This window comes from Aegilops tauschii, chromosome 1 (genome assembly GCF_002575655.3).
Source record: "Aegilops tauschii subsp. strangulata cultivar AL8/78 chromosome 1, Aet v6.0, whole genome shotgun sequence".
NCBI lineage: Eukaryota > Viridiplantae > Streptophyta > Magnoliopsida > Poales > Poaceae > Aegilops > Aegilops tauschii.
Window position 1 is genome coordinate 69,017,357 of NC_053035.3, and position 19,493 is coordinate 69,036,849.

Consider the following 19,493-nt stretch of genomic DNA (forward strand, 5'->3'; position numbering starts at 1 on the left):
CTCTCTCCTACATGCAGCAAGATGGAGGTGGCCAGAAGCGTAGTCTTCGACAGGATTAGCTATCCCCCTCTTATTCTGGCATTCTGCAGTTCAGTCCACCGATATGGCCCTTTACACATATACCCATGCATAGGTAGTGTAGCTCCTTGCTTGCGAGTACTTTGGATGAGTACTCACGGTTGCTTTTCTTCCTCTTTTCCCCCTTTCCCTTCTACCTGGTTGTCGCAACCAGATGCTAGAGCCCAGGAGCCAGACGCCACCATCGACGACAACTCCTACTACACCGCGGGTGCCTACTACTACTTGCAGGCCACCGACGACGACCAGGAGTAGTTTAGGAGGATCCCAGGCAGGAGGCCTGCGCCTCTTTCGATCTGTATCCTAGTTTGTGCTAGCCTTCTTAAGGCAAACTTGTTTAACTTATGTCTGTACTCAGATATTGTTGCTTCCGCTGACTCGTCTATGATCGAGCAATTGTATTCGAGCCCTCGAGGCCCCTGGCTTGTATTATGATGCTTGTATGACTTATTTTATTTTTAGAGTTGTGTTGTGATATCTTCCCGTGAGTCCCTGATCTTGATCGTACACGTTTGCGTGTATGATTAGTGTACGATTGAATTGGGGGTGTCACATTCTTGCTCGTGCTGCTCTTACTAATGAGCACACTGCTAAGACTTCCATGAAGCTCAATTCTCACCTATGTGCTTCCGGCGGTGAGCTCTTGTCTATTCCGATGCATTATCATCATCTTGTTAGGAGTCTTGTCGATCTAGTTGTCACTCGTCCGGATATCTCAGACCTTATTCATATTTTGAGTCAGTTTGTCTCTGCTCCCACTTAAGTTCACTACGGCCACCTTCTTCGCGTTCTACGACATCTTCATGGCACGCTCTCTCACCGTCTTTTCTTTCCCCGCAACAATTCGTTACAACTTGAGGACTATTCAGGTCCTATGTGGGCTAGCGATCCCTTGGATCGCCGTTCACTTTCTTCTAACTGTGTTTTTCCTAGGACTTCTCTCATTGCCTGGAAGACAAAGAAACAAACTTCAGTTTCTCGCTCGAGCTAGAGCCTGAGTTGCGAGCTATGACTCTTTTGACGACAAAGGTGACTTGGTTATGGTGGTTACTTTAGGACTTTGGTGTTTCTTTTACTAGACCTACTCCTCTCTTGTCGGATAGTACATGTGCTATCAGTATTATGCGCGACCCTATGAAGCCTGAGCTCACTAAGCATATTGGTGTTGATGCTTCTTTTGTGTGCCCATGTGTGTAGGATCAGGTTATTGCTCGGTATGTGCCTTCCGAGTTACATTTCGAGGATTTCTTTACGAAGGCCTAAACTAGAGCACATCATGGATTTTATCTCTCCAAACTCAGTGTAGTGGTGTTGTGGATCCACCCTGAGTTTGAGGGAGGGTTTAGAGTTACACTATGTTTCCATGTAGCTTGTATAGTTTCCCTATAATATAAGGGGCTTTCTGCATATTTACTACATGTGCATTGTATATGTATACCCCCCCCCACACGCTCAAGTTGCATATTTCCTAATAGTGAGCACAGTTTGATACTTCCTACTCGTGTTTATACAGTCCCACTTGTCAGGGCTGAGAGGACGAGGTGGAACACTGGAAGCAGAGGACCACCAAGTGTAATCTTTACTAGAAGGGTTGGGCGCGCTTTGCTACATCATTGGTGTTGTTGGTTTTCTTAAAAACATTACTCATTCTGTTTCAAAATATAAGATGTATTACATTTTTAAAAAGTCAAACATTTTTAAGTTTGATCAAATTTGTAGAGAAATATATCAAAATCTATAATAACAAATCGGTATAATTAGATTCATCATGAAATGAATTTCCATATTTTTGTTTAATATTGTAGATGTTGGCATTTTTAGCTTTGAAATTGGTCAAAGTTAAAGGAATTTGGCTTTCTAAAAAATAATAGTGTGTTTTATATTTTTATAGTTTGATGATTTGGTTGGCCTTTCTCGATGTGATTTTGTTATCCGCTAAGAAACCCATATTTGTGTGGGGAAATTTCTGCGTCGGTACCTGCATGTATTGGTGCTACAGTATAACATGGTGGCGTTTCTTTTTTCTAGGTGGTGGGAGAGTGTGCAGGATTGATATGTTTTTATTGGCCGATTGTTGTTGATTGATTTGAAAAATGATTGGCTCCATAATTGAATACCTCAATCGAATTGAAGAGCTTCAAAATTAGGGAACAATAGTGACTCAAAATAATTGAATGGGAGGGCTCCTTGAGCAATTGTTGACCAAGTCAAAATTGAGTGACACAATTTAATGAAGACCTCAATTAATTATGAGGCCTTAAAAATTAGGAAGCAATAGTATAAATGAACTGAATGAGAGATCTTTGAAAAATGGTTGACCCGGTCAAAATTGGGTGACCAAATTTCAATTGGAGACCTTAAAATTGAGTGACCCAATTTAAATTGAAGGCCTCAATTAATTGTGAGGCCTTAAAAATTAGGAAGCATAGTGTATAGTATAGAAGAATTGAATGAGAGAGCTTTGAAAGATGGTTGACCCGGTCAAAATCGGATGACCCAATTTTAATTGGAGACCTCAATTGATTGTGAGCCATTTAAAATTAGGGAGCTTAGTGTTATAGATGGCGGGAGTACTTCGACGAGCTGTTCAATGGGGAGAATGAGAGTTCTATCATTGAACTGGACGACTCATTTGATGAGACCAGCGTGCGTTTTGTACGGCGAATCCAGGAGTCTGAGGTCAAGGAGGCTTTAAAAAGGATGAAAGGAGGCAAGGCGATGGGCCCTGATTGTACCCCATTGAGGTGTGGAAAGGCCTCGGGGACATAGCGGTAGTATGGCTAACCAAGCTTTTCAACCTCATTTTTTGGGCAAACAAGATGCCAGAAGAATGGAGATGGAGTATATTGGTACCAATCTTCAAGAACAAGGGGGATGTTCAAAGTTGTACTAATTACCGTGGAATTAAGCCGATGAGCCATACAATGAAGCTATGGGAGAGAGTCATTGAGCACCGCTTAAGAAGAATGACAGGCGTGACCAAAAATCAGTTTGGTTTCATGCCTGAGAGGTCGACAATGGAAGCCATTTTCTTGGTACAACAACTTATGGAGAGATACAGGGAGAAGGACTTGCATATGGTATTCATTGACTTGGAGAAGGCCTATGATAAGATATCGCGAAATGTCATGTGGTGGGCCTTGGAGAAACACAAAGTCCCAGCGAAGTACATTACCCTCATCAAGGACATGTACGATAATGTTGTCACAAGTGTTCGAACAAGTGATGTCGACACTGATGACTTCCTGATTAAGATAGGGTTGCATCAGGGGTCAGCATTGAGCCCTTATCTTTTTGCCTTGGTGATGGATGAGGTCACAATGGATATACAAGGTGATATCCCATGGTGTATGCTCTTTGCGGATGATGTGGTGCTAGTTGACGATAGTCGGACGGGGGTAAATAGGAAGTTAGATTTATGGAGACAAAACTTGAAATCGAAAGAGTTTAGAGTTAGTAGAACTAAAACCGAGTACATGATGTGCAGTTTCAGTACTACTAGGCGCGAGGAGGAGGAGGTTAGCCTTGATGGGCATGTGGTGCCTCAGAAGGACACCTTTCGATATTTGGGGTCAATGTTGTAGAAGGATGGGGGCTTTGATGAAGATGTGAACCATCAAATCAAAACCGGATGGATGAAGTGGCGCCAAACTTCTGGCATTCTCTGTGACAAGAGAGTGCGACAAAAGCTAAAAGGCAAGTTCTACAAGACGGCGGTTCGATCCGCAATGTTGTATGGCGCTGACTGTTGGCCGACTAAAAGGCGACATGTTCAATAGTTGGGTGTGGCGGAGATGCGTATGTTGAGATGGATGTGTGGCCACACGAGAAAGGATCGAGTCCGGAATGATGATATACGAGATCGATTTGGGGTAGCACCAATTGAAGAGAAGCTTGTTCAACATCGTCTGAGATGGTTTGGGCATATCCAGCGTAGGCCTACAGAAGCTCTAGTGCATACCGGACGGCTAAAGCGTGCAGAGGATGTCAAGAGAGGTCGGGGTAGAATGAATTTCACATGGAAGGAGTCCGTAAAGAGAGATCTGAAGAATTGGAGTATCACCAAAGAACTAGCTATGGACAGGGGTGCGTGGAAGCTTGCTATCCATGTGCCCGAACCATGAGTTGGTTGCGAGATCCTATGGGTTTCACCTCTAGCCTACCCCAACTTGTTTGGCAATTGCTGCTGCTGCTGAGTAGGAAAGAAGGAAAGATAACTGTAATCTGCACCGTCATAATCTACGCCATCAAAATAGGGACTAAAATCCTTCTCATTGTCTCATGATAAATTAGTGAGTACCTAGAAGCAAACACTGCATTAATGCACAAGTAATTTAGCTGAAATCAAGTAATAGAGTTGCTACCTAGCAGTATAGAGTTGAGAGCAAGCAACTAGAGAAAGTCAGTGACTAATATGCAGTTCTTTTTATTGCAAAAAAAGGCTAGCATGTAGTCACCTAGGTAAAACTTGCTTCCTAACCTCGTGTAGTTTACACACAAGTAGCAAATTTATTGTCATATTAGCCAAAAACATATAATATAGGTCTTGTTTTCTTAAGCTCATCATATCACCTACAGTGTTGTAGACAGAACGCGAAACAGATTCACAATGAAGGAGATATAATCATTAAGAACTAGCAAAATGAATAAGCACATGACCTAAAAGCACTACACTACATTCTTTGCGGTGGTGGAAAGAGAGGGACTGATGGGGGGCAGGGCTTCGCCCATGAGTCCATGACCCATCAAGTTTATACCTTTTTACCTGTTATATTGTGAGAGAATATGTTAACGTAGGAATTTGGCCCTCTTATCAATATTAACGTATTGCATGACTCAATTGGCCCTCATCATCTCGATTTTTTGGATCTGTCACTTTTTACTTGGCCCCGCCTGGCCGTCTCTTAGGTGGTACTCAGTTTCACAGAAGACTGAAAATGTAAAGATGAACAAAAACATAGTAGCCTATCACACTACATTAGGCGCATCCCTTATTTTTATTATAGCCAAGAAATTAACAACCGAATCCAATGCAACGAAATTGGCAAGAATGGATATGAGGCGCAAGATCTAGACAGGTTGGGATATATCTACACCAAGCATACATATTTAAAATCTTCTTTGCAGCATTAGCATCATAAAGCCATGTATCATACAAGATGCGAGGGTTTCATCTATGGTGGGTTAAGACTTAACAGGTTCTGAGCTCTGACCCTGTTTTCAAACAAAGACATTGGGCAAGCAAGCATAAGAGGGAAATCAGTACCTTGGTTGAGTCAGTAAACGTGCTGAAGACAAGACTTGGACTTAGATGATTTCCTCTCTGTACGTGATGGCACACCTGCCATAACGACACAGCAGAGTAACTTACTTGGACACTTTTTTTTGTGCGGATTAATTAGACACTACTTTTACCTGTTCTTCAGGTGTAAAATCGAGAGAAGGTTTGGTCGACAGGAACACTCACCAGAAGCAAGATGATGTTTGGTGAAAGTTCAAACCTCGAAGGAGCGAAAATACGACCTGCACATTAAAACAAGTCAGTAACCAAGGTGGAAACCACCAATGGACATATGTACGTACTCTGTTCCGTGCAGGCAAAACGTCGAACACCTAACTGGCAACATCCACTCAGCCATAGAGTCTGTGAGGGCACTAGCTCTGGCCGCAGTCTAACGCCTTAGGACCCAGTTTGGTGCACCCGATACATTCTCGGGAAAGGGAAACTAAATCGCGAGATCGGTTGCAAGATGTCCGCCGGGGAAATTGAACAGCGGGGAGGCAGTCTTTGCTAGCGGCAATCAGGGAGAAGCAGGCGAGGTAGGGAGGGGGCATCGGCCGGGGCGGCGCAGCTGGACACGGCGCAATGGCTTCCATGGCCGTCGGCGTCGTGCCAACAGAGCGAACCTACAGAAAGCACTTGCGCCAGCACAATACTGCTCATCTTACAGACTTATCATCATCTATCTCATATATCTTGTCAAATAGCTGGTACAAATTGTTACGGAAGTTTGGTGTTACGAAAATATACATGATGTCGATCTAAAGTACTTAGCACGTTGTAAACCGGAAGTAGCATTTCGAATAATCAAACTGACAGTCAGCAAAATGGTCAGAGCATTTTTAATATCCCAAGTAACAAAGAACGGAAATGTACATATAGGTGAAGCCGGGTGTTCTTGAAAGGAAAAAAGCGGGACCTAAGGTGGCAATGGCACCGTTCTGAGATAATCGCAGGAAGACGATTTCAAATTAGGAGCTAAGTTCAAACTGCTTTAAAATTGCATATCAGTAAAAGAAGTATACATCACTGAACCCAAATTATTGTATTTGGGTCGACAATTCACGACCAAGAGGCAAGAGCGACGCAACTCTCGTCGATCACAGAGAGCACGTCAGAGAAGACAACAAGAGATCACGTACGCATACGGGACGAGTGTTTGCTAATTAAATTAGGCCAAGAGATCGGGGTATACGTACCATATATAACACTCGTCGGCTAGTTTAAAGCATGCGCTCCATGATAATGAGATGCTTCTATCGGAAGGGTATCAAATTGCTTTCTTGCGAAACATGATAGTGAGAGAGCGAGGGGAAGTGATAGCAGCTAGCTGGGGTTCCATTATTCTGTTCTTGCAGGGGGTAAAGGGGTAAACCAAAACAGGGAGATAATTTTGTGCGTTGCTTGCAAGATGGGCAAAGTACAAGCTACGGTGCTTTTCTTTTCTCTTTTTTGATTCATTCCTTGCAGGGCTGGTCACTGTTCGTACTTCTCGATCCCACGCGCTTTTGTGCTTTTTTCACTAGCCCATGGCCTGGCCGCCCACGCTGCAGTACTTCAGCCCATTAAAACGTACTACACCTATTATTATTATTATTATTATTATTATTATTATTATTATTATTATTATTATTATTATTATTATACAATAAATAAATTATAATCCGTTTGATAAGACAATATGTACAAATATTTTTATTATGAAAATGTATTGATTTTTAAAATGTTCATGGAATTAAAAGTGTTAGTATTTTAAAAATATTCATTCAAATAAAAGTGCCTATGTATTTTTTTAAAGCTCATATAATGTCAAAATTATAGAAATATTTAACAAAATGTTTTAAAGAATTTATGTAATTTTCATGTAATAAAAAAATCAGATTTTTTCTAAAACATGTGCAATTTAAAAAGTGTACAAGCCTTTCAAAATACTCAGGTAATATGAAACATGTTTGTGTACTTAAAAAATGTGCATATAACTTTATAAAATGGTCACGTAACTTTTGAAGTGTTAGTAAATTTTGAAAACAGTTAATAAGATTTTAAGATGGGTTCAAGAATCCTTAAAAATTATTCACATAAATTTAGAAGGTATTCACCTGTTGAAAAAAAATGATTGTGTAATTTTAAAAAGTGGTTATGATTTTTTTATAAAAAATTTAAGTAATTTAAATATCATCCGCGCATTTATCAGAAGTGTATGCGACTTTTTGAAAAATGTGAATGTATATTTAAAAAGGAACACAAGTAACGAAAGTACTCAAAATGGCTGAAATGGGAAAAAAGAAAAGGGAAACAAAATAAAAAATAGAAACAAGAAAAGGGAAAAGGGTGAAATAGAAAAAAAGTTAGAAAATAAAAAAGATGTGGAAGGGTAAAAAATCAAGAAAATCCAGAACGATACTATTTGGAATATGTGCAACGGAAAACAAATTTTGTTTAATAGGATAAAAATATGCTTTGATTCAATAGGTAAATTATATTGAAGAAACAAGAAAGTGCACTTGTGCAAATAAAAATGTTCACATATATGAACGAAAATAATGTACATGAAGAACGCCTTGTTGATGGCGACGATGTCGGCTTGTCCTGAATAAGCTTGGCCATGTACTCATGTTCGGTGCGCCCGACCGCCACCGCTCCTCCGCCGCCATGTGATCCATCTCTTCTGCCTCGAAGATGAAGCAAACGTTTAGAGGGGCGCGAGCATAGTCTCACATCCGTCCAGAAGGGGTTAACGGCGGTGGCGGCGTATGCGCGCACCACCTCCTCTGCCATGTGAAAGTGCCCAACCGCCGGCGGCCAAACTCTTTCTGTCGAATGTCAGCCGCAACTTCCACCATATATGGTGCCGGACGCTGTAGTACTTCGACGTCAACGGCTGCTACGATATTGGCGCAGGGATCCCGAGACGGCGGGGGCTCTAATGAGTGTTACTTTTACACTCCTCTAACATGAGTTTAAACCGAAATATTTCATTAAAACTGAGATATTCACTCCGATATTGGTACTAATGACTAATGAATGCAAAGGATTCCAAATATCTGATCTTTATTTTGTTTTCATAGGAAATGGGCTAGATATGGACGAAATCAAGTCAATACATGGAAAAGAGTAAATTGGAGATAGAGGGGATCAAGTGGGAGGCGCACCAGAAGAAACAGTGCAAAAGACGGTCTTCCATATGACCGCGCCCACTCGTATGGGCAGTCGTATGGCATGGCAACCGAGGCATCTAATCCAACTGAACAACCTTTATAAAGGGACCGACACCAAATGAGCAACAGAACATCACAGAACAAGGCAGTCATCGTCATCTTCACCATAGCGATCAGCATCAACCCTAGCCCGCCATTTCATCTCCATAGCCATAACATTCACCACCACCACCATAGTTCTCAACAATCTAGTCATACTTGTAATCGTCTATCACACACAACATCCATTGTAAGACATATTATCAATCAATCTTCATGATGTGTTCTTCGATGAGTTCTTCATGTGATCTGATCTCCATGTGTGATTAGTTCAGCAAGGTCATGGGTTGAGGCAAGGGCCTTGCAACCCGATGTATTTGTTGAAGGGATCAATGAAAGTACTTTGAATTAACCTCCCGTATGTGTAGCATAAAATTATTCCGTAGTTGTCTCTTGTCTCTTTCGTGTTTGTCATCCCTGCACGTACTCAGGATCATGGAGAATGAGCCACAAAGAGACTAAGGGAAGGGAGACCGTGAAGTGTTATCCTGAATACCAGTAACACGGATCCTATCTCTAGATATACAAGAGGTGTAGTCATTAAACACCCAAAGCTTTTATTTGATTATTGCAATCTTAATTATCGGCCAACCCCACGTGACGGATAGGACCTTCGTTTGGACAATTGACTCTTGATGTAGGACGCATGCCGGTCAAGAAATAAATTGGACACATCCCCCACTTCGATACGTAGCAAGCACATCTCGATGGATGACTTTCAGAGCACACATTAAGATCAACTTTGGTCCTGACACAAATATATGATTCTAAGCATAAGTCCTCTTACTCATGCCTATTTTTATTATCAGTGTTTTTAGTTTCAGCTTAATTTACGATCTGGTCAAAAGCTGGAATTAATTCTTTAGCAAAAGCTTGTTTGAGACCCTACCTTAAAGGGAACCGACCTCTCATGGGTTCAATAACTCAGGGTCACCTCTGGGAAAAAGGCTAGAATCGTTTCTACTCCATTTATGTATCATTAAGGGAAGTAATCAAACCTTTTTCTAGCGTCGTTGTTGTTGGAAATATGCCCTAGAGGCAATAATAAAGTGGTTATTATTATATTTCCTTGTTTATGATAATTGTCTATTGTTCATGCTATAATTGTGTTATCCGGGAATCGTAATACATGTGTGAATACATAGACCTCAACATGTCCCTAGTGAGCCTCTAGTTGACTAGCTCGTTGATCAATAGATGGTTACGGTTTCCTTACCATGGACATTGGATGTCATTGATAACGGGATCACATCATTAGGAGAATGATGTGATGGGCAAGACCCAATCCTAAGCATAGCACAAGATTGTGTAGTTCGTCTGCTAAAGCTTCTCTAATGTCAAGTATCATTTCCTTAGACCATGAGATTGTGCAACTCCCGGATACCGTAGGAATGCTTTGGGTGTGCCAAACGTCACAACGTAACTGGGTGGCTATAAAGGCACACTACGGGTAACTCCGAAAGTGTCTGTTGGGTTGGCATGAATCGAGACTAGGATTTGTCACTCCGTGTGATGGAGAGGTATCTCTGGGCCCACTCGATAGGACATCAACATAATGAGCTTAATGTGACCAAGGAGTTGATCACGGGATGATGTGTTACGAACGAGTAAAGATACTTGCCGGTAACGAGATTGAACAAGGTATATGGATACCGACGATCGAATCTCGGGCAAGTATCATACCGGTAGACAAAGGGAATTGTATACGGGATTGATTGAATCCCCGACATCGTGGTTCATCCGATGAGATCATCGTGGAACATGTGGGAGCCAACATGGGTATCAAGATCCCGCTGTTGGTTATTGACCAGAGAGATGTCTCGGTCAAGTCTACATGCCTCCCGAACCCGTAGGGTCTACACACTTAAGGTTCGATGACGCTAGGGTTATAGGGAAAGTTTGTACGTGGTTACCGAATGTTGTTCGGAGTCCCGGATGAGATCCCGGACGTCACGAGGAGTTTTGGAATGGTCCGTAGGTAAAGAATGATTTATAGGAAGTGAGGATTTGGACATCGGAAGTGTTCCGGGCATCACCGGTAATGTACCGGGACGACCGGAAGGGTTCCGGGGCTCCACCGGGAGGGGCCACCTGCCCCGGAGGTGTGCATGGGCCAAGAGTGGGAAGGGACCAGCCCCTGAGTGGCCTGGTGCGCCTCCCATCAAGGCCCAAGGCGCAGCAAAAGGGGGAGCGGGAAAACCCTAGGCGCAGATGGGCCTAAGGCCCACCGTAGGGCGCGCACCCCTCCATCCCATCTAGGGCTGCCGCCCCCTTAGGGTGGGAACCCTAGAGGGGGCGCACCCCCCCTTCCCTCCTCCCATATATAGTGGGGGTTTTGGGGCTGCCAAAGACACGAGTCTCTCTCTCTCTCGGCGCAGCGCTACCTCTCCACATCCTCATCCTTCGTAGTGCTTGGCGAAGCCCTGCTGGAGAACCACGCTGCTCCAACACCACCACGCCGTCGTGCTGCTGCTGGAGTTGTCTTCCCCAATCTCTCCCTCCTCCTTGCTGGATCAAGGCGCGGGAGACGTCACCGGGCTGCACGTGTGTTGAACGCGGAGGCGCCGTTGTTCGGCGCTTAGATCGGAATCGACCGCGATCTGAATCGCTGCGTGTACGACTCCACCAACTGTGTTCTTGTAACGCTTCCGCATCGCGATCTTCAAGGGTATGAAGATACACCCCCCTCTCTTGTTGCTCCTCTCTCCATAGATTGATCTTGGTGATGCGTAGAAAATTTTAATTTCTGCAACGATCTCCAACAGTGGCATCATGAGCTAGGTCTATGCGTAGTTTCTATGCACGAGTAGAACACAAGTTGTTGTGGGCGTCGATTTTGTCAATTTACTTGCCATTACTAGTCTTATCTTGATTCGGCGGCCCGGACTGACCTTACACGTACGCTTACGTGAGACAGGTTCCACCGACTGACATGCACTAGTTGCATAAGGTGGCTAGCGGGTGTCTGTCTCTCCCATTTTAGTCGGATCGGATTCGATGAAAAGGGTCCTTATGAAGGGTAAATACAAATTGGCATATCACGTTGTGGTTTTGGCGTAGGTAAGAAACGTTCTTGCTAGAAACCTATAGCAGCCACGTAAAAACTTGCAACAACAATTAGAGGACGGCTAACTTGTTCTTGCAGCATATGCCGTGTGATGTGATATGGCCAAAAGGATGTGATGAATGATATATGTGATGTATGAGATTGATCATGTTCTTGTAATAGGAATCACGACTTGCATGTAGATGAGTATGACAACCGGCAGGAGCCATAGGAGTTGTCTTAATTTATTGTATGACCTGCGTGTCAATGAAAACACCATGTATTTACTTTACTTTATTGCTAACCGTTAGCCATAGTAGTAGAAGTAACAGTTGGCGAGACAACTTCATGAAGACACGATGATGGAGATCATGGTTTTATGACGGTGATGATGATGATCATGGCGCCCCGAAGATGGAGATCAAAAGGAGCAAAATGATATTGGCCATATCATGTCACTATTTGATTGCATGTGATGTTTATCATGTTTTTACATCTTATTTGCTTAGAATGACGGTAGCTTAAATAAGACGATCCCTCGCTAAAATTTCAAGAAACTGTTCCCCCTAACTGTGCACCGTTGCGAAGGTTCGTTGTTTCGAAGCACCACGTGATGATCGGGTGTGATAGATTCTAACGTTCGAATACAACGGGTGTAAGCCAGATTTACACATGCAAAACACTTAGGTTGACTTGACGAGCCTAGCATGTACAAACATGGCCTCGGAACACGAGAGACCGAAAGGTCGAACATGAGTCATATAGTAGATACGATCAACATGGAGATGTTCACCGTTGATGACTAGTCCGTCTCATGTGATGATCGGACACGGCCTAGTCGATTCGGATCATGTATCACTTAGATGACTAGAGGGATGTCTGTCTGAGTGGGAGTTCATTAAATAATTTGATTAGATGAACTTAATTATCATGAACTTAGTCTAAAAATCTTTACAATATGTCTTGTAGATCAAATGGCCCACACTAATGTTGCCCTCAACTTCAACGCGTTCCTAGAGAAAACTAAGCTGAAAGATGATGGTACCAACTATACGGACTGGGTCCGTAACTTGAGGATCATCCTCATAGCTGCCAAGAAAGCATATGTCCTTGAAGCACCGCTAGGTGAAGCACCCATTTTCCCAGCAACTCAAGACGTTATGAACGCCTGGCAGTCGCGTAGTGATGATTACTCCCTGGTTCAGTGCGGCATGCTTTACAGCTTAGAACCGGGGCTCCAAAAGCATTTTGAGCAGCACAGAGCATATGAGATGTTCCAAGAGCTGAAAATGGTTTTCCAAGCTCATGCCCGGGTCGAGAGATATGAAGTCTCCGACAAGTTCTACGGTTGTAAGATGAAGGAAAACAGTTCTGTCAGTGAGCATATACTCAAAATGTCTGGGTTGCACAACCGCTTGTCTCAGCTGGGAGTTAATCTCCCGGATGACTCGGTCATTGACAGGATCCTCCAGTCGCTTCCACCTAGCTAGAAAAGCTTTGTGATGAACTACAATATGCAAGGGATGGAGAAGTCCATTCCTGAGTTATATTCAATGCTGAAATCAGCGGAGGTGGAGATCAAAAAGGACATCAAGTGTTGATGGTGAATAAGACCACTAGTTTCAAGAAGGGAAAGAGTAAGAAGAACTTCAAGAAGGACGGCAAGGGAGTTGCCGCGCCCGGTAAGTCAGTTGCCGGGAAGAAGCCAAAGAATGGACCCAAGCCCGAGACTCAGTGCTTTTATTGCAAGGGAAATGGTCACTGGAGGCGGAACAGCCCCAAGTACTTAGCGGATAAGAAGGCCGGCAATACCAAAGGTATATATGATATACATGTTATTGATGTGTACCTTACCAGCACTCGCAGTAGCTCCTGGGTATTTGATACCGGTGCGGTTGCTCATATTTGTAACTCAAAACAGGAGCTGCGGAATAAGCGGAGACTCACGAAGGACGAGGTGACGATGCACGTCGGGAATGGTTCCAAGGTCGATGTGATCGCCGTCGGCATGCTACCTCTACATTTACGTACGGGATTAGTTTTAAACCTCAATAATTGTTATTTAGTGCCAGCTTTGAGCATGAACATTGTATCTGGATCTCGTTTAATGTGAGATGGCTACTCATTTAAATCTGAGAATAATGGTTGTTCTATTTATATGAGAGATATGTTTTATGGTCATGCCCCGCTGGTCAATGGTTTATTCTTATTGAAATCTCAAACGTGATGTTACACATATTCATAGTGTGAATGCCAAAAGATGTAAGGTTGATAATGATAGTGCCACATACTTGTGGCACTACCGCCTTGGTCACATTGGTGTCAAACGCATGAAGAAACTCCATGCAGATGGACTTTTGGAGTCTCTTGATTATGAATCATTTGACACGTGCGAACCATGCCTCATTGGCAAAATGACCAAGACTCCATTCTCCGGAACAATGGAGCGAGCAACCAACTTATTGGAAATCATACATACTGATGTGTGCGGTCCAATGAGCGTTGAGGCTCGCGGTGGTTATCGTTATGTTCTCACCCTCACTGATGACTTAAGTAGATATGGGTATGTCTACTTAATGAAACACAAGTCTGAGACCTTTGAAAAGTTCAAGGAATTTCAGAGTGAGGTTGAGAATCAACGTGACAGGAAAATAAAGTTCTTACGATCAGATCACGGAGGGGAATATTTGAGTCACGAATTTGGCACGCACTTAAGAAAATGTGGAATTGTTTCACAACTCACGCCGCCTAGAACACCTCAGCGTAATAGTGTGTCCGAACGTCGTAATCGCACTCTATTGGATATGGTGCGATCTATGATGTCTCTTACCGATCTACCGCTATCATTTTGGGGTTATGCTTTAGAGACTGCCGCATTCACTTTAAATATCCATCGAAATCCGTTGAGACGTCACCGTATGAATTATGGTTTGGGAAGAAACCTAAGCTATCATTTCTAAAAGTTTGGGGATGCGATGCTTATGTCAAGAAACTTCAACCTGAAAAGCTCGAACCCGAGTCGGAAAAATGCGTCTTCATAGGGTACCCTAAGGAAACTATTGGGTATACCTTCTACCTCAGATCCGAAGGCAAGATCTTTGTTGCCAAGAATGGATCCTTTCTAGAGAACGAGTTTCTCTTGAAAGAAGTAAGTGGGAGGAAAGTAGAACTTGATGAGGTATCGCCTCTTGAATCAGAAAGTAGCGCAGCTCAGGAAGATGTTTCTGTGGTGCCTGCACCGACTAGAGAGGAAGTTAATGATAATGATCATGAAACTTCGGATCAAGTTACTACTGAACTTCATAGGTCCACAAGGACACGTTCCGCACCAGAGTGGTACGGCAACCCTGTCCTGGAAATCATGTTGTTAGACAATGGTGAACCTTCGAACTATGAAGAAGCGATGGCGGGCCCGGATTCCAACAAATGGCTTGAAGCCATGAAATCCGAGATAGGATCCATGTATGAAAACGAAGAATGGACTTTGACAGACTTGCCCGTTGATCGGCAAGCCATAGAGAATAAATGGATCTTTAAGAAGAAGACTGACGCGGATGGTAATGTGACCATCTATAAGGCTCGGCTTGTCGCTAAGGGTTATCAACAAGTTCAAGGGGTTGACTACGATGAGACCTTCTCACCCGTAGTGAAGCTGAAGTCCGTCCGAATCATGCTAGCAATTGCCGCATTCTATGACTATGAGATATGGCATATGGATGTCAAAACGGCATTCCTTAATGGTTTCCCTAAGGAAGAACTGTATATGATGCAGCCGAAAGGTTTTGTCGATCCTAAGAATGCTGACAAGGTATGCAAGCTCCAGCGCTCAATCTATGGGCTGGTGCAAGCATCTCGGAGTTGGAACATTCGCTTTGATGAGATGATCAAAGCGTTTGGGTTTACACAGACTTATGGAGAAGCCTGTGTTTACAAGATAGTGAGTGGGAGCTCTGTAGCATTCTCATATTATATGTGGATGACATACTATTGATGGGAAATGATATAGAATTTTTGGAAAGCATAAAGGCCTACTTGAATAAGTGTTTTTCAATGAAGGACCTTGGAGAAGCTGCTTACATATTAGGCATCAAGATCTATAGAGATAGATCGAGATGCCTCATTTGTCTTTTGCAAAGCACAAACCTTGACAAGATATTGAAGAAGTTCAATACGGATCAGTCCAAGAAGGGGTTCTTGCCTGTATTGCAAGATGTGAGATTGAGCACGGCTCAATGCCCGACCTCGGCAGAAGATAGAGAAAAGATGAGTGTCATCCCCTATGCCTCAGCCATAGGGTCTATTATGTATGCCATGCTGTGTACCAGACCTGATGTGAACCTTGCCGTAAGTTTGGTAGGGAGGTACCAAAGTAATCCCGGCATGGAACACTGGACAGCGGTCAAGAACGTCCTGAAGTACCTGAAAAGGACTAAGGATATGTTTCTCGTTTATGGAGGTGACGAAGAGCTCGTCGTAAAGGGTTATGTCGATGCTAGCTTCGACACAGATCCGGATGACTCCAAGTCACAAACCGGATACGTGTATATTTTGAATGGTGGGGCAGTCAGCTGGTGCAGTTGCAAGCAAAGCGTCGTGGCGGGATCTACATGTGAAGCAGAGTACATAGCAGCCTCGGAGGCAGCACAGGAAGCAGTCTGGATGAAGGAGTTCATCACCGACCTAGGAGTAATTCCCAATGCGTCGGGCCCGATGACTCTCTTCTGTGACAACACTGGAGCTATTGCCCTTGCCAAGGAGTCCAGGTTTCACAAGAAGACCAGGCATATCAAGCGTCGCTTCAACTCCATTCGTGAATATATTCAAGATGGAGACATAGATATTTGTAAAGTGCATACGGATATGAATGTCGCAGATTTGTTGACTAAACCTCTTCCTCGAGCAAAACATGATCAACACAGAACTCTATGGGTGTTCGATTCATCACAATGTAACTAGATTATTGTCGGTGTGGAACGACACCTATGGGATCACAAGAATCCCTACTACGGTTGTCGGGGCGCAGGGTTGCAAGAAGAGCAGGATTAGTAATCAGCACAAGGATCGTTTACCCAGGTTCGAGCCGCGAGGATGCGTAAAACCCTAGTCCTGCTTTGGTGGATGTATTGAGTGTTCTTGAGCCCTCCAACTAGCTATGGTGGCTGAGCCATTTCAGAGAGCCGAATCCTTCTCCAGTACGCCACGGGCCTCCTTTTATAGTCGAAAGGGGCTGCCACAGTGGCACACAGGAGGTGGAAAGGCGTACAGTGCTACAAGCTTATCGCTTGTATTACAGGACAAGACGCATTTAATGCGCCGCTGAGGTGTCCCCTAGCTTTATCGGGGACGGGAGCGAGGCCCGTCCCATCCGTTGCCGCTCCTCCTCGCTTCGACACGCGCCCTGGCCAGCGATGCGTGCGGCGCCATGTAGGTAGGCAGGCAGTTGAGGTGGCGCGGTGGTAGGGTCTTCACGAAGATCTGCATGCTGCCACGCAGGCGCCGGCCAATCTAGCCTGGAAGCTACATGTTGCCACGCAGGTGCCAGCCCAGCTGGTTGAGCTGGCAGCTGCATGCGGACGGCGGTGGAGACTTGGCTGGTGCGGGCCAGGCAGCGGCCTTGCTGGCGTCCTCGGTGAGGACCTTGCCGTGGCGCGCTGTTGTCCCCGGCAAGGATCTTGCCGGGGGTCTTGTGACTCTCCTCGGCAAGGATCTTGCCGAGGACCGTCGTCTTTTGGTCCTCATCTGATCTTGAATATTCCTTGGTCTTGACAAAGATCTGCATGCTACCATGGAGGTGCCTCCCAAGCCCTAGTTCCAACGTGGTTGGTTGAGTTGGAACCCGTGGGCTCGATGGTGGCTCACTCCGCTGGTGTGAGCGAGCCGCCCCGGCAAGGGTCTTGTCGGGGCTGCTGAGGCTGCCCCGGCAAGGGTCTTGCCGGGGGAGCCTACTTCGTCCTTCTGCTTCTTTGTGTTCTTGGCCTTGGCGTTGCCTTGGATGTCTTGTACTTCGGTTTTACCTCGGTTCACCTCCCCTGTTCTGCTTGGTGCGGCCGTGGGCGCGGCTCCGACTGTCCGTGCACAGGTAAAGGGGTACAAAGGTGCGCCCCTTCTTTTGTACACCGACAATTATTGACTCTAGTGCAAGTGGGAGACTGTTGGAAATATTCCCTAGAGGCAATAATAAAGTGGTTATTATTATATTTCCTTATTCATGATAATTGTCTATTGTTCATGCTATAATTGTGTTATCCGGAAATCGTAATACATGTGTGAATACATAGACCTCAACATGTCCCTAGTGAGCCTCTAGTTGACTAGCTCGTTGATCAATAGATGGTTACGGTTTCCTTACCATGGACATTGGATGTCATTGATAACGGGATCACATCATTAGGAGAATGATGTGATGGACAAGACCCAATCCTAAGCATAGCACAAGATTGTGTAGTTCGTCTGCTAAAGCTTTTCTAATGTCAAGTATTATTTCCTTAGACCATGAGATTGTGCAACTCCCGGATACCGTAGGAATGCTTTGGGTGTGCCAAACTTCACAACGTAACTGGGTGGCTATAAAGGCACACTACGGGTATCTCTGAAAGTGTTTGTTGGGTTGGCACGAATCGAGACTGGGATTTGTCACTCCGTGTGACGGAGAGGTATCTCTGGGCCCACTCGGTAGGACATCATCATAATCAGCTCAATGTGACCAAGGAGTTGATCACGGGATGATGTGTTACAAACGAGTAAAGAGACTTGCCAGTAACGAGATTGAACAAGGTATAGGGATACCGACGATCGAATCTCGGGCAAGTATCATACCGGTAGACAAAGGGAATTGTATACGGGATTGATTGAATCCCCGACATCGTGGTTCATCCGATGAGATCATCGTGGAACATGTGGGAGCCAACATGGGTATCCAGATCCCGCTGTTGGTTATTGACCAGAGAGTTGTCTCGGTCATGTCTACATGCCTCCCGAACCCGTAGGGTCTACACACTTAAGGTTCGATGACGCTAGGGTTATAGGGAAAGTTTGTACGTGGTTACCGAATGTTGTTCAGAGTCCCGGATGAGATCCCGGACGTCACGAGGAGTTCCGTAATGGTTCGGAGGTAAAGAATGATATATAGGAAGTGAGGATTTGGACACCGGAAGTGTTCCGGGCATCACCGGTAATGTATCGGGACCAGCGGAAGGGTTCCGGGGGTCCATCGGGAGGGGCCACCTGCCCCGGAGGCGTGCATGGGCCAAGAGTGAGAAGGGACCAGCCCCTGAGTGGGATGGTGCGCCTCCCACCAAGGCCCAAGGCGCAGCAAAAGGGGAAGGGGGAAAACCCTAGGCGCAGATGGGCCTAAGGCCCACCCTAGGGCGCGCCCCCTCTCTTCCCCTCTTGGCCGCCCCCTCCATCCCATCTAGGGCTGCCGCCCCCCTTAGGGTGGGAACCCTAGAGGGGGCGCACCCCCTTCCCTCCTCCTATATATGGTGGGGTTTTTGGGGCTGCCAAAGACACGAGTCTCTCTCTCTCTCTCGGTGCAGCCCTACCTCTCCACATCATCATCCGTCGTAGTGCTTGGTGAAGCCCTGCTGGAGAACCACGCTGCTCCAACACGACCACGCCATCGTGCTGCTGCTGGAGTTGTCTTCCCCAACCTCTCCCTCCTCCTTGCTGGATCAAGGCGTGGGAGACGTCACCGGGCTGCACGTGTATTGAACGCGGAGGCGCCGTTGTTCGGCGCTTAGATCGGAATCGACCGCGATCTGAATCGCTGCGTGTACGAATCCACCAACCGCGTTCTTGTAATGCTTCCGCATCGCGATCTTCAAGGGTATGA

At 45.0% G+C, this 19,493-nt stretch overlaps 1 protein-coding gene across 1 annotated transcript in view; it reads right to left on the reverse strand.

Annotated features, from left to right (window-relative positions):
• The window catches only part of LOC109752419 (uncharacterized), a 30,523-nt gene extending 23,815 nt beyond the window's left edge, over window positions 1-6,708 (reverse strand). Inside the window, exons 1-3 of the mRNA XM_020311319.3 lie at window positions 6,559-6,708; window positions 5,546-5,601; window positions 5,345-5,419 (exon numbers count right to left, since the gene is read on the reverse strand). The gene's annotated coding sequence lies outside the window, so the exon portion shown is untranslated. The remainder of the gene's footprint in view (window positions 1-5,344; window positions 5,420-5,545; window positions 5,602-6,558) is intronic.
• Between the last annotated feature and the right edge of the window lie 12,785 nt (window positions 6,709-19,493).